The 16501-nt window shown below is 38.8% G+C and overlaps 1 protein-coding gene across 3 annotated transcripts in view; it reads left to right on the top strand.

Moving 5' to 3' along the window:
- LOC106896398 (chromosome unknown open reading frame, human C10orf11) overlaps nt 1-16501 on the top strand; it is a 687938-nt gene that overhangs the window by 63182 nt on the left and 608255 nt on the right. Inside the window, exon 1 of one of the 3 annotated variants that reach the window (XM_014956373.1) lies at nt 8654-8684. The exons of the other annotated variants lie outside the window; for them this stretch is intronic. The gene's annotated coding sequence lies outside the window, so the exon portion shown is untranslated. Of the gene's footprint in view, nt 1-8653; nt 8685-16501 lie in introns of those variants that run through there. 3 annotated transcript variants of the gene reach the window in all.

Here is a 16501-nt window from a genome sequence, read left to right as displayed (position 1 = left end):
CCCCCCCACCCGTAGCTTCCTCTTGATGTTAAAGCTATAAACCAGGGACATGCCTGAGTAGAGCTGGTCACAGATGCTCTGCCAGCATGTGACTGGTGTGCCTGAGCTTTATCATTCCTGCTAACTGACCCTTTTGCTAAAAGTTTAATAGGGGATAAATTCACATGTGAATTCATAATCCCCTCAGTTGTGCCAGAAGGATTCCTTAACAAGCAGGCAACAAAGAGAATCTTATACAGCTAGACTTTTTTATTTCTCCTCCTCTTCATTCTCTTTCCAAATTTATTGGGCAGACTACTTCAAGGATGTGTCTTTAACTGTCATCCCAATATTTATTTGTGCATAACCTAAACAAACAAAGGCAATATATTCAATGTGGCTTTCAGAGCAGCTCTAGGCATGGAATTGAATACATTTTTGAGCTTTTAAGTACAATAGGTGGAAATATTATATCGTCCAAATATTTATTATTTTGTGTTTCTATTTATTCACCTTTAAGCATGTATCTCTTGAAACTTAAATGAAATGTTTATTCTGCGATATTAGTTTATGGGGTTTTTTTTGTTATTTCAGAATTTTGTGTATTGTTTGCCACTCTTATTTAGAGAAGCCTGTAAATGCAGATACTGCAAATATTTTTAGTAGAAAACACTTTTAATCAACTTGGTTACTGTTATTTTGCGTTTGAAAAGCGAAAATTGTTTCTCTCATAATGTTCTGTTGAAGTGCCTTTAAAGTGATGATATCATCACTTTAATACATTTAAAAGCTTCAGGGTTGCAACATTTATTGAACAATGCTCATTGAAAGAATATTATGGATGTCTGGAGGCTTTCTACTTTTATAAAAAGGACACTGCTTTTTGCGGCCTCTGTGAAATAAAGCTTAGTTTTTTAATTTAATATTCTATATCTGGCAAGGAAAATGAGGAAATGTGCGTCATCTCTTTACCGTATTTTGTTTTCTGAACCAAAAGCTGCTGGGGTATGCTAGCCTGAATGAAATGTCCTCAGAAGCTCTTGTTCCAAAGCCCAAACTTTCCATAACTTCATTGTATATGCAACCAAGGTGTTCCAAAGCAATGGTGCTTCTGGTTAAATCCTGCCTCTCTTATCAGTAGGCAACTACTTTTAAAGAATGTTTTTTTTCCTGTCAGACCTGTCACATTCTAGAGGTGTCTGTAACTTTAGAACCTGGCATTTCCCCAGTGGAACCAGTAAGAGGTGATTTTGTTTTGTTAAACTTTAATGGAAGTAGGATGCTGCTGTCTTTGGCAGGAAGAAATTCAGCATGAGTACAGTATCCTAAGGGGGGTGGTGGTGGTGCGTATGTAGAGGAGGGTGTGTGGAGGAGGAGGTGTGTTTGGAGTGAGAACCATGTTGTGCAATCAAGAAAGTCACCTGCGTGGAGTCTCTTTTTGTTGTTTAGGAAAAATTAACACCAGATAAGAGAGCTGCATCCCCAAGATACTGCATTTTCATTGACTGAGGAATTGTTGCTTCAGAAAAGCAGCCTTAGCAAACTTGGAATTTGGACCTCTTGGCAGATCAGAATTAGGCAGAAAACATGCCGCAGTGTCCTGGCAGTTGCTGAAAAAATGCATAGATGCTTGTGTTGCTGAATCTTCATTTTGACCCTATACACCCATTGATCTTAAAATACTTACTCACTTTTATGGTTGGTATGGTGGTATTAAATGTTGCTGTTTTGGTGGCATTTTTATTTTTATCTAGGACTGTAAAGAGAAAGCCCAGTAAGTATTCCTTACTGTAAAGGTGTGATTTACATTCTAAGATTTTAAATTATATATGGGCTTTCAATATAAAAGTAATAAGCAGTTTGGGTGACCATTTATGAAAGTGATTGTTACAATAGTAGTTTATACAGGCTTCTTAAATGATAAGAATTTCCACTTTTGTGTAAGACTTTGGTGCAAAGTATACAGCAGGGTCTTAAACTGCTCGAAAGAGATGATTAAAATCTTCCCCCAGAAATTAATACCACTGTATTTTTTCATAGTATCCCTGAAGCTCTCAGTGATTTGTATTGATGGGTAGGAGAATTATCAGTCCTACAAATACCATTGAAACTGTAGACTTATGAGAAGGTTAATTATTAATTCATTTCCTAAATCAAAGAAGAATATTCTTCCAGGAATACATGGTGTTGGAAAAAATCGTGTCTTTTCACACTCTGAAGTAGGATGCAGTTACTGGTTGGGTGTGTAAAGTGTTCTTGGGGTTGTTTGCCCACTCAGACAAGAATTGCGTCCTAACAACGATAGACATAGGGGTGTGAATACAGAGGGCTGTTTCACACTCAAATGTTGCTGCATGAGCCTGTCAAGTAACGTCACCCCCAGTCTCCCCCTCCTGCTGAGCCCTCAGTGAATACCCCTCTATCGTGGTATAGGGTTGGGACAGTTCTTACTGGCTGTTTTTTTTGTGTATAAAACCTGTCCCAACAAACATCCCTGGGAATGGTTGGAGGAGACAATCTAGGATCCTGGTGCTCCCTGAGCTCTCTGGACCCTGGAGGTTGGGTGCTGTGATTGCACATTAGCAGTTGGATGAGAGTAATGGAGTATGTGAAAAGGCATTGCCTGGAAGGAGGGATTTGGGATTCTCCAGGACTGGGAGCCGTGAGGTCTGGTTTGAATCTGTAAACACTGTTTGTAGGGTGTAGGTGGTAAACTTTCCCCACATGTTGTTTCGGCAGGCTATCCTGCTGCCTCCCTGTGGTCTGCTGAACTGCTGGTGTTCATTTTCCTTTGGGTATATCAGACATAACTGAGACTGCATCTATGTTAGTGTTTTGGTTTGGAGCAGCACTGTGATTTTAAAAGCAAATCCCCCAGAAGTCCTCACTTACTGGTCATTGATTGGTTCCACAAAGTGATTTAGGCAAGTGCAGGGTAGACTCTTTTTGCAGAAAACTAGACTAAACTGAAAGCTGTATTCTAGGTTTGCACAGAACAAGCTTTAACCTCTAGTGAAAATATAACAATTGAGGCATTTGAACATCTTCAAACCATGTGGGTAGTGGCCCCGTTACTCTTACCATGGCTTTTGGGGAGAAGGTTTAGTCGGAGATGCCTAGTGGAAGAAGGGTCTTGACAGTTTATTGGAAATGTGAGGATAATGGTAGTGCTCTGTTTCTGCCAGCTAAGTTGTATTTAGACCAGAATTGCTTTGTTACTGTGCTGGGCAGCTCATCCCAGCTTGTTCAGTAATAAATACATGTATATATGCATATGCGTGTAAGTTGTTTGTTTGTGGTGCACACTTTGTTACAATGATAAATGTCATCACACAAAAGCACGCAAGAAAATCAGTGCTATGTACTGTGCTAGTTGTGAGGAGAACGTCTTGTATGGGCTTTTTTCCAACATCTTGTTCCTTAGGGCAAGTAAGTCATTAATAGTAAATTACATTCTGTTTACAATTTTAGTAGGGCCTCCTATGCCAGAAGGTCTTGAGGCTTTTTTAACTAGCAGTCACTTCACCCCTACTCGTTTCATCCACCTCTGAAAAGCAACAGACCAATGTAAAATTCCAAACAATCAGCTAGAAAAGAAACCAAATTAATTAATTCTAAACCTTCCTCCTTCAATGATGAAACTGATTGCAGTTTTTACAAAGCTACAAGGGCATTCTTTCAAAATGTAAATTGTCATTGCCATCTGTGTGTTTTAGGGTGTGTTAAAACCCCTCTTTTGCACCATGTCACAGGCTTTTTATAGGCCCCGTGTTTCCCCGGGTATATGGCACATCGCCAAAGGCTAACTATATTGCCAGTAAAACAGTGCTTTACAGAACTTTTGTGGAAATCGCATTTCCACTCTTTTATTCCAACTAGTTTCCTTTATTTGGCCCATTTCTTTTAGGCTTTCAAGTGTAGGTGTTCATACTATATACCTAATACAACAAAAATATAATCTAGTACCCTAATCTGATAAATGGGTGATAGCACTCATGGTATACCTTTCATTTATCAAGACACAAACCTTTCTGAAGAATTCTGTTTTATGTTATTAATACTGAGGTTAATTTGGTCTATAATGAATTTTTAACCTAAATTAAATAGGTGTAGATCTTTTTTTGCCTTTTTTTTTCCTTGCTTTCATATACACTTTTTGCAATAGCAGTTTATTAGAGGTAGCTTTGTAGTTTAAAGGGTTTTACTTTACCACGTTGTCAATACTGGTCTAAATGCACTGCCCAAGCCGTGCTACAGTATTCTACGCTAATGTAATTGGTTTTGATATTTAAGCTAAAACTACATTTTTTAAAATATATATTCTGCTTCTAGGTCTGTGAATGAATTTGCAAGGGGCATGGATGGACAATGAAGTGACTGAGGTGTAGAGTTAAACCATGCAAAGTTTGATGGGTATTTCATAATCTACGTTTAGATGGTACAAATTGTTCTCTTGTGAAAGCAAGTTCTGCTCTGCTAGCTAATGGTTTGTCTTCTGACACAGCTACTGGTGTGCTAGTCTTCAGGAAAAATGTAAACAGATGGAAGCTATGAAGGTAGTTTTATTGGCTAAGCTGCATGGAAACAGGGGAGAAGTCTTCTTGCTACTCATAGAGATGCTGCTTGTTGCTGTGACTGGTAATAATACCGCCAGCTATTTGTCTTGAATTTCTATTCTTTATCAGATTTTTTCTGTGCTGTGATGGTGAAACAGCCAGGAAGAGTTTATACTGAGAAGATGCATTTTGCTGTGGCAAGTGGCTAGCTTGTTTTCTTTCAATGTTATATTACAACTTTTCTAATACCATTGTGGTCATCTGTAATTGTTTGGGTGTCTGGTATGCATTATTTCTAGCCATTTTAATGAAATATTACAGTTATTAACTATGACTACTGGTTTATAGTGGCTGTAATCCTTGAATGTTGTCTGTTATTGTAGTTTAGGACCACTTTGTTAGAGCATTAGCCACCTTCTGGTTTGCATCAAGGTGGCTGTCTAATGGATCATTAACTGCTAGTGAGGCCTGGGTCCCTGAGGACTTGCTGGGTACAGGAGTTGTGGTATGAGAAGTAAAGCTCATAGAGCAAGCAATCTGACCAGAGTGAACCCGGTAGTGGTGTAAAATGAAATTACTCTATCCTCTTAATATCTTGGGTTTTGCTATACCACTTTGTTGCCACAACTGCGGTGTGTGTTTTAAATGCTCTGAATGGGCAGGTGTTGATGAGGTGGAGACTCCTGAAGCAAGCACGACTGTTGTCTCCTCTGCTTAGGATGCTAATCTTGATACAGCTTTTTGGTGGGGAGTCATGTGCTGCTGAAGAAGATTGCTCTTACTCTCCTAACTTCAAAGGCTTCAGTAACTGTTATAGATGGGATAAGCACATTTTCTTCCCCCACCTTTTTCGTGTCCATTCCCCTCCAACTCTTCTCCAAATAAATGCATAAAACTAGCACAATGCAAAGAACAGCTGATGAAACAGACTCCTGGGGAGGGAGAGTTCACGTCTGTATGTAAGTTCTGGTAATCTGCACTTTTCTGAGGCCCCTTTCCTGTATTCTGGACCTTCTAATAGTAGAGTTAGCATCTAAATTTCCCTTTGTTGGTTAGAACTGTTCCACCAGTGTGATAGTTGGAGGCGACAAAGAGAATCCTCATTAAGTTCCAAATTTAGAATATCCTTTTTAGTCAATTAGACCTTCCGTTTAGGTCATTCAGAGGTTGGTGAGAGGTGACGTCAGATATCTCAGAAGTGTTCAGATCTTTAGAGATAGCTAAATATTTGGGCTTCTTCATCTTCGGTCTTGTTTATGAGACTGTACGTATTTTGCGTATTTTTGCCAGATGACAGTTCTAGATGTCTTTACCTGTATTTTAAAATTCAGCAGAGAGACTTCTTGTGTGGCTCTGACCTTGCTGAAATTCTTGTTTCAGCTGATATATGGTAAATGTCACAGTTAAGGATAAAACAGTGATTTTTACTACAAATTGCTGCCACGGTTTATCAAGTATTAAGTCAGCACTTTTGCTTAAGTTAGAATTTCATTTAGCTGCCTTTTAATTTCAAAATGACAACATGTACTGGAAAACACTGCTTCAGTCCCTCAAAATATGAATAAATGCGGACTGTGAAATAATAATTACAGAGGTGAATCTTACTTGCAATGGGATCAAAATATTAAAACTGTAATGCTCATGCAACAAAGATCTATCAGTGTTTGGCACGTGCTGAACCTCCCAACACCTTTCTCAGAGATAGAAGTACTCCTTCAAGCAATGTATATGATGAGATATAAATCAGTATAGTAGGCTGTGATTGCTGTTGGATTAATCTGTTTAAAAGTGAGATGGGTATGTGCATGTTGGTTTTGACTGACATAATCTGCTGGGTTGACCTTGGCTGGACACCGGGTGCCCACCAAGCTGCTCTATCACTTCCCTCCCCAAGAGGACAGTGGGGAGAAAATAAGAAAGAAAAAAAAACCCTCATGGGTCAAGATAAAGGCAGTTTAATAAAGCAAAAATGAATGCTGTGTGTAGAAGCAAAGGAAAATGAAAGATTTATTTTCTACTTCCCATCTCCAGGCAATGTCCAACCACTTCCCGGGAAGCAGGCCGTCAGTACGCGTAGGGGTTGCTCTGGAAGACAAACGTTGTAAATAACGAATGTTGCCCCCCTTCTCCTCCTGTCTCCTAGCTTTTATTGCTGAGAAGATGACATAGGCTATGGAATAGCCCTTTGGTCAGTTTGGGTCAGCTGTCTTGGCTGTGTCCCCTCCCAAGACGTTGCCCACCTCAAGCCTACTGGTGAGGGGGGGAGATGTTGGAGAGACAGCCTTGATGCTGGGCAGGCACTGTTCAGCAGTAGCCAAAGCACTGGGGTGTTATCAGCCCCTTTCTAGCTACTGATACAGAGCACAGCACCATGAGGACTGCTATGGGGAAAATTAACTCCACCTCAACCAGACCCAATACACACAAGAAACCATATAAACAGTTTATTTTCAGTAAATACAGTGGCTCCGTTATTTGGATGGACATGCCATTAGCTTATTTGTAATTTAAAATGGACTTATTTATTCAAAATAAATTAGGAGGATAATGCAGATGTCAATACGCTTTTGGGGGGGGGGAGGGGAAGGAAGGGAAAAAGAAAGAAACAAGAACTAAAATAATACTTAGAAATGTCAGATTTTTCAGAGGGGAGGTGGGGTGGGGGCGTGGAGAAAAGGGAAGTTGCATTTAATTAGCTGTAACTGCCTGTCCGCATGTTCCTGAGCACATGGAAGTATGGTCCTGAACAAATGACACAGTTCTCAACTGCACCCTGTTGATGCACAATTTTAATTGTGTCAGGATTTAGTTACCAGACTGACATACACAGCTGTGCTTTAAAAATTCAGGATTTGTATCTCTTTCATTATCTGGTACTATTGAATTATGAATATATTCTGTCACTGTTAGATTTTCCTAATCTGTAAAATTACTCCAGTGTAACAAATGTTATTGTTAATGTGCGTGTTCAATAATTACAGAATTGATAAAACAAGCATTGTTGCTTGACTTCAAGGAGTTCATTTGGCCCTGCTGACGCAAAGCCCTTGCTCTAAGCAGCAGCAAATTAAGCTGTTGTTGTTTTGTTGTGTTTTTTTTTTCCTCCCCCCCTTCTCCATTAGCAATCATTCTGTTGCACACAGTACGTGATAAATCAACCGCAGGAGCTTTAGAGTTGCCATAACATGACATTACCTATCAGCTCGTCAAGTCTGTGTTGACTCTGCGCCTTTTAGGCTGTATATTTCTTCAAAGTCTAGCGCCAGTTACTTAGTCAGCTCTAACTAATTTCAGAGTGGAAGGGAAACTTTACTGGAGTGCTGTTTGGGATCTGCTTTTTAATCCTGGTCTGTTTAATGTTTGCCTCCTGACATTCTAGGCCAGACATCATTTTAATGGTATGTGTGGTGATAAAGCCAATAAACTGTCAAGATGATTGATAATCTAAGCATTATAGCAATATGACTTTCCTGTTCTCCTCTGTGCTTTAGATGATGGTTTCCAAATTGAATTCTTACAGTGTGCTGTATGCTTGTTGGAGAGTCTCTGAACAAACGGTTGGAAGGAGTTAGCCCTCGCTAATGCAGGCTTTTAGATTTCTGTTGTTATTGGAAGGACTTTTAATTTGGGAAACGCTAAGTGGGAATTCGAACATTGCAATAGGCGTGCTCTCTAAATTTTTGAAATTCTGTTATTTTTATGGCCACCTGGGATGAATCTCAAAATTTCATGTAGCTGATTCCTTTATCTGTACTGTCTTTTGAGTAGCGATAACAGAGCACAATGCAGTGTGTGCCTGGCTTCTGGGTTCCCTTAAGCAAATTCAGCAGCCGTTTTTCATCATCTTAATTGAAAGTCATTGATCAGACTTGCTCACTTTTTATTTTGGGGAGCTTGGAGGCAATTGATTTGGATTATTTTTGCATGATGCCTAAAATTAATGGTTTTCATCTTGTACTTTTCTGCTGGCCCCCAGACAGTGACAGGACCAGGACAAAAGAATGATGGATATTTGTGGTTTTGACCTGCTCTCTGTGTGCTTTTTTTTTGTTTAAGTTTGCCAGTACATCAGTTTCTTGGTTGTATTTATTTATTTTTCTTTAAACTAGAAGCTAGCACTCCTGCCCTGGCTGAAGAAATTTTAAACAGGTAATCCTCATTAATTTACATCAATTGATAAATTCTGGATACTTTCAGCATTCCCTTGTGAAGTGAGGCCAAAGCCACTTGATATTTTCACTTAAACTGTGTACAATATTTTCCCCATCCCCACTCCCCCACCCTCCCCAGCTCAGTTTACTGTCTGGCTATTACAGCCAGACACCAGATTATGGGGGTTCTAGTACAAATCGCACTTGAATGATATTTAGACTTTGGGCAAGTAAAAACTGCTCTCCCCTTTTCCCCCTCCTGGGAAATGAATTGTTAGTTGTATTGCACGGGTGAATGTAAAGTTCTGATGCATTCAAAAAACAAACCTTTATTCAGTAGGTTTTCACTGTAGGGTCAGCCTGGATGATTGGGATTAACCTTTTTTTTAAGGAACAATCGAACTGAAAAGGCATATATGAATTACTGTGCCCTCACTGGTGAAGCATTACTCCCCACAAGTGCTGGAAGATGTGTCCCTCAGTTTTTTGCTGCTGGGGGTAGAGCCCTGTACCCCCATTATATTTCCATTTCGGTGGAACTGCTGGCAAACTGTTTCTCAGGCATTGGGTGGGGGGCTGTCAAAGGCACTAGGAGACTCCAGTACTCTTTTGAAAGCCCTTGTCCCATTTGGGAAGTTGGTGGGTTAACCAGACTGGTGAAAGGCTTTTTGTGTCAGTAGGAACTAGATTAGAGATGGTACCTTGAGAGCTTTGTTAATTCTTCAGTGAAGATGCACCTCTTAAAGCAGTCGGAGCTGAGCAAAGAATCTGTCCCTGTTTATACCTCTAGGGCAGCTTCTCTGGCTGTTGAGAGCCATTCCCCGAAAGGAGTCTTTTGCCTTCAACTCTATCTTTGTTCCTTCACCTTCTCTCCTCTTCCTACAGCCAACTCATCTTTTTTCTACTGACAGTTAGCCAGTTCAAGTTGTGCTTCATGTTGCCAGGATGATCTAGTGTGTTGCTGTGTTCGTAAAATTGCATGAAAGCACTCTGTTGAATAAAGGGGATAGACCAGAAATGACTTTGGGAGGTATTCCAGAGAATGGATTGGTAGGGCACTTGGGGTTTTATTGCATTCTCTTGTGAGTTAGAGGAAGGAAACTGCAGGATTTAATCCAAACTTAAGAACAGACCTGATGTACGGTGAATCTTTCAGCTGGGCTTTGCTCAGTCTTCAGGAGAATTCTGTCTGGGTTTTAGGGATCTTTCTCTCTAAAGTGTCTTGTTATGCTTTACTTCTTGAAGCGCTTGTTTTTTACTCAAGGAAGAACTGGTATGTATCAGTAGTGTTTGCTGGTACTGAAGACCTTCATCTTGGGGGGAACTGCCAGACTCGAGCCTTGGCCAGAATAAATAGAAGAATTAAAATTCAGGCAGATGGAGAATGGGTGTTGACAGATACGATGGCCAGATTAGATTTGATTGTGTACTCCTTGAAATTATGTTGCTCAGAACTGCTGGGTCAAATTCTAGTTGTGTAATTCACCTGAAAAAAATGAAGTTAAATTGGCCTTTTTCTTCTTCTCATCCTAAAGGCTTCCCAATGCAACATTGCACTGGTTCTCATCCACAAGCATTAAAGGCTAAAGCTTAATTTACTCTTGAAAAATTGGAGCTTGTGTTTTGCAGAAACAACTGGGCAACAGTGAACTAAGTACTATTACTCTGTGCTATTACAATTTTATTTGGTCAGCTTTTTTAAGACCCTTACAGTCAATTTAATCACAGTTCTTTCTGAAGAAAAAATACATTTCAGGGTCACCTTCTTTACTTTTGTTTGCATGATTTCCTGTGGTCTCTTCAGGTTTTTTTGGTTTTTTTTTTTTTTTGTTTTTTGTTTTTTTTTTTGTAGCAGTGATTATTAAAACAAACAAGCAAAAGTTTAATAATGGATTGTCTACTGAGGCAAGTGAAAACTTTGTTTTCTGGAACATATTTGGTTGCGTCTGAATAGATTTCCCTTCTCCACAAATGTTTCTAAGGGTAGCTTGACTATTTCCCCCCCCCCCCCCAAGATTCTCTTTCCCCAAGAAGAGTAGTGGGGGTGGGTGGGGAACCGTATAGTAGAGTGAAACATGAATTCATAATGTGAGCAAATGACTGTAGACATGCAGAGAAGGATGCATCTAGTTAATTGGTTTCCCCTCACCTTCCCTGTCCTGTAACATCTGAGATGGTCAATACATCTTCCTGGTACTTTGAATAGTTTTGTCTTTTAATGTTGACTTTTTACTCTCCTGGCATGTTATATATTGATAGGAAAGAAAAATCTTTGTAGTTGCATTATTTGCTATTGTTCATCTCTTGTTTCTGTCATATGTATGTTATAATGACTGGGAGGCATTACATTTTTGATTATTTAATAGCTTTAAAATATGTAGTTCTTTGGCCAAATATGTCTGATGTAATCAAATGATTACTAGGTTCACTTAAAGGGATGAATTTGTACTGTAGCTGATTTTGTGGTTTATATGATTTGAAAAAAGCAAGGCAAGCCTTGAGATCTTCAGCTGAGGTTTTTGTATAACTGGACACCATTTTATAGGAAAGGAAAAGAAATACAATATTTTTTTTCTCCCTAGCCATACATCATTTTCTTATTTCTCTTGACTGTCTATAAAATAATGTAGGCAGCCACTTTGTAACTCTTCTAGGAGGCAGCATGTTAAGTATTCAGCTGTGTAGGTAATGATGATTGTGCAGAATTGAGCATTGCTTGTGTATTCATTGCTAATAGCTCCCCCTCGTTGAGTCAATTTGTACTGTGGGTTTTCTTCCTTCAGATGACAGGGATATGGTTTGGTGTAGATATTATTTCAGCCATTTTGCCCCAGGAAAAACATTAGTAATTTATAAATAAAATACACATAAAACCAGGAGAAGTCAAATGTAGATTTTTTACAACAAAGGCACCACTAATTTCAATACTGTGATGTGAAGTTGAATTAGTTTTAGTTACTTATTTATGAACTGTTTATTTTAGAACTAGAAAAGTCAGTTAAATTCCTGTAACTTGTGTATAAGAAGACTCCTGGCTTGGGTCTCTCATCTATTAGAAAAAGGAGAAAGAGATATTTTCATCCTGTTTTCTGAGCTTTTGGTTGCATCTCCAAGTGATACTACTCAGCCAGCAAACTGAGAGTGTGCTTTATGTGATGTGGAGCTCAAGTGTGGCTCCATATAGCTGTGTGGGCGGGAGAGCTTGCAGAAAACTGGCTGTGGGTTTTTAAAATTTATATTATTTATTTATTTTTCACAGCTGTTAAACAGAGATTGACCACAAAAGAAAAAAAAAAAAAGACAACAAAAGAATTTTTTTATCTATTGTATCAGGTGTGATTTAGGAAGAATTCCCCTCCCTGGCCTCTTTCTGGAGCAGGGATGAAACTGGGTGCGGTATGAAGGCAGCTTATTGAGGTCATGCTGAGTATCCAGGGTAGTGAATATGAAAAGCAGGATTTTTTTACGAGACCTTTCTAATTCTCTGTCTGATTGTCCATTAGATTTTGATGCTGTTATTTAGGCTATTTGTTATCTTCTGCTTGTTTCCAAGTGATAGATCCCTACTTAAATGTAGGCATTCTTTTTCTTCTTAGATTCTTCTTTTTTTTTCCTTCTTTAGGTATTGTTTTATTGTTAGGTATTCTCCTTTAGGTATTTTCTTTAGGACTCGTTTACTTCATTTGTGGACTCTGTGTTGTCTACAGTTCAGAAACATTGAGCAGCTGTCTCCAGTGGGTTACAGTAATATTTTCTCAATGATTTGGAATAACCCCTAAAATTACTCATTTTCAGAGTGTTTGCATATTTTAAAGCTGTTAAAGAGCTGCAAAGCAACAGGATGTTATACAAATTGTTTTTAAATGGCAAAGGATCTGATGATAGACTGAAAAATGGGATAGAGCAGGATAGCAAGTCTTGAAATCATATTGCCAGTTGAAAGTCTCATTAGTTATTGGCTGAATAAGTGCTCTAGCAAAAAGGGGAAATAATACATTTATTTCATCTTATCTTTTGAACTAAAAATTGCAAACTAATGACCGTTGATCAGAATGTATACAAATAGCTGTAGAGAGAGTAACCAAAGCGGGGTAAATCATTGATCAAATCCATTTAGTGAGAAGGAGATATTGTGTGATAGTTGTTTTATGGGGTCCAGTTCTGGGCCCTGGGAAGACCCAGGTCCTGCGCTGTCCCATCCGTCCTGTTCCCCTGGAGGTCTGTGTGATCTGTCCATGGTGGTTCTGCTCCACCTCCTCCATTGCTCTTCCAGCTCTTGGTCCTGCTGGGCCTAAAAACATGGTTGCATTACACAGGGTGGTGCACAGTTTCACTTGAGAAGGTGGTAAAGCAAAAGAACACTTCTCTTCTAGAGGAAACTCCAGAGGGAAAGAATTTGGAAAACACTCCCCACTCTCCAAGTCAACCAGTTCATTTCTGGATGTGGCCAGTAACAGGACTGTGAACTTGGTACTTGGAAAATGAATGGCTGCTTTGTGGCTATATATTTCTGCTATAGTTTTCCTCCATGCTTTTTAACAACAACTGTTTGAGTATTGATCTGCCAGTGCCTAATAGCTTAGAAACACTGTGAATGCAATATGAGGATTAGAAAACTATGCCCCTAAACCCAAAAGCACTGAATATATATATTCTTTTCCCCGTGATTTAATTCTGATTGAAATTTATAGTCCTGGTCATGTGAGTAAAATTACAGGATGGTGACTCTGAGTGCTTTTTATATGTCTGGAAAAGCATATGGGATACACGAACATGATTAAGTGAACTATATTAAATTGCTTACTTGGCAATTGTTCACCAATTATTAAGTTTGAGTATTTAGACTGTTTATACATAGAAGGAAAACTGGATATGGTTCAAAGTAAACAAAAAAATGCTTTATTTTGCTTAGCTGATCAATAGAAAAGAACAAGTCTATGTGGTTTTGCTTTACATTTAAAAAAAAAAAAAACAACCCATACCATAAATTGTTAGGCATGGGCTTTTTTTTGTGTCAGTCAAAATAATTTTTCAACAGAGCATGAAAATGGAAGACAGAGAATCTGAATGGTTCTGCTTTAGAACCACACTGAAAGTTTTTTGTTTTATGTAAATAGAGATTGATGGAACATTTTACACAGAGTGCAGGTTTTTGACAAAAAGTATTGATGGTTGCTTTCAGTAAGTGTTACTGGAGATGACAGAACATTGCATTTTAAGATGAATTACAGTAGAAACTCCCTCTTTGGGAATGTCATACATTTTATTTCATCTGTTGTTTTGAGAAAGAATGACTAAAGTCATAAATACCGCAGACTGATCTCTCTTTCCTTAACATCTTATAGATCTTGCATTAGTTTGCTGTGCTTAGTAGAAGTTATATTTAAAATAATTAGGTAGATGCATGTTTTTGCTAAGATCCGCTTGCTGTACTTTGTGGGTTTTTAAGTGTTAACTTGTATTGATGCTAATCCTAGAGGAATGATGCTTCTGATTTTTATATTGTCTTCTATTTTAAACCTTCAGAGGAACAAAATGCTTTGTTTGGTGCATGTTGGAGACTAAATTTAGAGATATTGTTTGAGTGGCATGACACTCCTTTTTGCAAAGGCAGGTTGGTCAACTTTACGTGTTTTGTCCTGTGTTTGCTAGTTTGCTGAAACGTCTCTTGAAATGATAATGGAAAACCAGACATGGGATGACTGAATTCCTAAAACTGAAAATACAAATGGGATTTGGACAGTGAGATGGGATGATTTAGGTTGATGGGAGTTGTAAGTGGTGGTTAGTAGAAAATGAATTCTACATACATTTACATTTTGTATTTCAAATGTTTTAAAATCGTCTTGTGGTTAAAATAGTTGTAGCCTAAGTCAGAGATCTAGTCTCTGCAATGTTTATGTTTGTTACTTTCAAGTTCTGTGGAATTCACCCTCCCACACCCCTGTCATCCCTTAAAAAGACAGAAGGGAGGTTTAACAAAACATTGCGCAGTGGAGGGTGCAAGTATTAAGGAAATTTCAAGGGAGGACACAATGTGAACATGGACTCCCCTGCAGGTTTCATTGCTGATGATGACAGCTTGAAAAGGAAGACTAGATATCTTCTTGGGAGAGCAATAGTTTTAACATAGATCTGCTTCTGGGTGCGTTTTCAAGTCTTTCACAGAATATTCTCTTTTCTGAATAATAATAAAAAAGAAAAATTAGTGACGTTTTAATGATGAATCTATGTATAAAAGAGAATATAGCCAAATGTGTATTGTCACCCTAAAAATAAAAGCTTGTGTAAAGAAGGCTTATACTTTAGAAAGGAGCATGGAGAAAGGGACATATCAAATATCAACTATATAAAACTGAGTTTCTTTTAGATTGCCTCCTTTTCCATGTTAGCATTCTAATACCACTTCTCAGTGCTTCCTGAAAATCAATTCTTTCTCTTTCTACTGAGAAAAGACTTAAATTTTTATTCCTTGATTCCTTGAAAAAGCAAGTTATTTTAGTTTATCATCCTTCCTACCCAAAATATTTCTTAGCAATACTTTGATGCAAAAGTGTTACTAATTTTTTACTTTAAGTGTAGTAATTTTTCCTGTTCTTGCAACACTATATTGCCCCAAATTATTTTGCAACCTAGATAGGTATGGATCTATTTCATATACTGATTCTTTTCTTTCACCACTTGGCTTCATTTACCAACCTGATGGTAGCTTGGCTTGGATCCGTGCCGTTAGCTGGACTGAGGAACATGTCATTGAACTGTTGCTATTTGGCTGTTTAACAGGCTAAGCCCACTGCATCTCTGAAATCCCTCATGTGGCTTTCCATATCGGAATGGTGAAAACCAATCAGGTAAAGATTAGATACCATTGCATAGGCATCTTTTTAACTATTGAGTGATCAGATTAAATGCACAGAAGATGCGTTGTGGAATTTGTTCTTTTAGATTGAACTGAAGCTTGTCAGTCAATGTCTTGCAGTAATCAGTAGCTCATGCTCTTATTTAGTTTATAGATCCTCAATTGACCTCTTAATGGCCTCATTTTCCCTGCAGGTTGCTAACCTGAGCTGGAATACACGAAAACTTCTCCCTGGCTGCTTTGCTCAAGGACTCTCATCGTTTCTACCACATCAGTGTCCAGCAGCTGGGCCTAGAGCACATCACTTTCCCATAGGTAGAGCAAGAATTTTCAGGCTCCTGCACTGCATTGTGCCTTTCTCCACAAGGAGAAGTCCTGGCAGAATGCAGCAAGCTATTGTTTCACAGAATCTTAAAATGCTAGGTTGGAAGGGACCTCAAGGGTCATCTGGTCTGACATTTCTTGGCAAAGCAAAGTCTAGACAAGATGACTGTGCACCCCATCCAGCTGAATCTTAAAAGTGCCCAACACTGGGGAATCCACCAGTTCCCTGGAGATTATTCCAATGGCTGATTGTTCTCATTGTGAAAAATTTTCCTCTTGTGTCTAATTGGAATCTCCCTGGGAGTTACTTGTACCCATTACCCTTGTCTTTTCCATGTGACTCCTTGTAAAAAGGGAGTCTCTGTTGTCTTTGTAGCCACCCTTTAACTGCTGGAATATTGTGATAATGTGTGGCCTAAACCTTGTTTTCTCAAGGTTGAACAAACCGAATTCTCTCAGCCTTTCTCATATGGCTTCAAAGGCGTCCCAGTCCTTTGATCAACTTTGTGGCCCTTCTCTGCACCCTGTCCACATCTTTTTTGTATAGTGGGGACCAAAACTGAACATAGTATTCCAGGTGCGGCCTGACAAGCGCTGAGTAGAGTGGGATAATGACTTTACCTCTGCTGGTA

The sequence above is a fragment of the Calidris pugnax genome, unplaced genomic scaffold (assembly GCF_001431845.1).
Source record: "Calidris pugnax isolate Ruff unplaced genomic scaffold, ASM143184v1 scaffold196, whole genome shotgun sequence".
Classification (NCBI taxonomy): Eukaryota; Metazoa; Chordata; class Aves; order Charadriiformes; family Scolopacidae; genus Calidris; species Calidris pugnax.
This window is presented reverse-complemented; position numbering and strand designations above follow the sequence as displayed.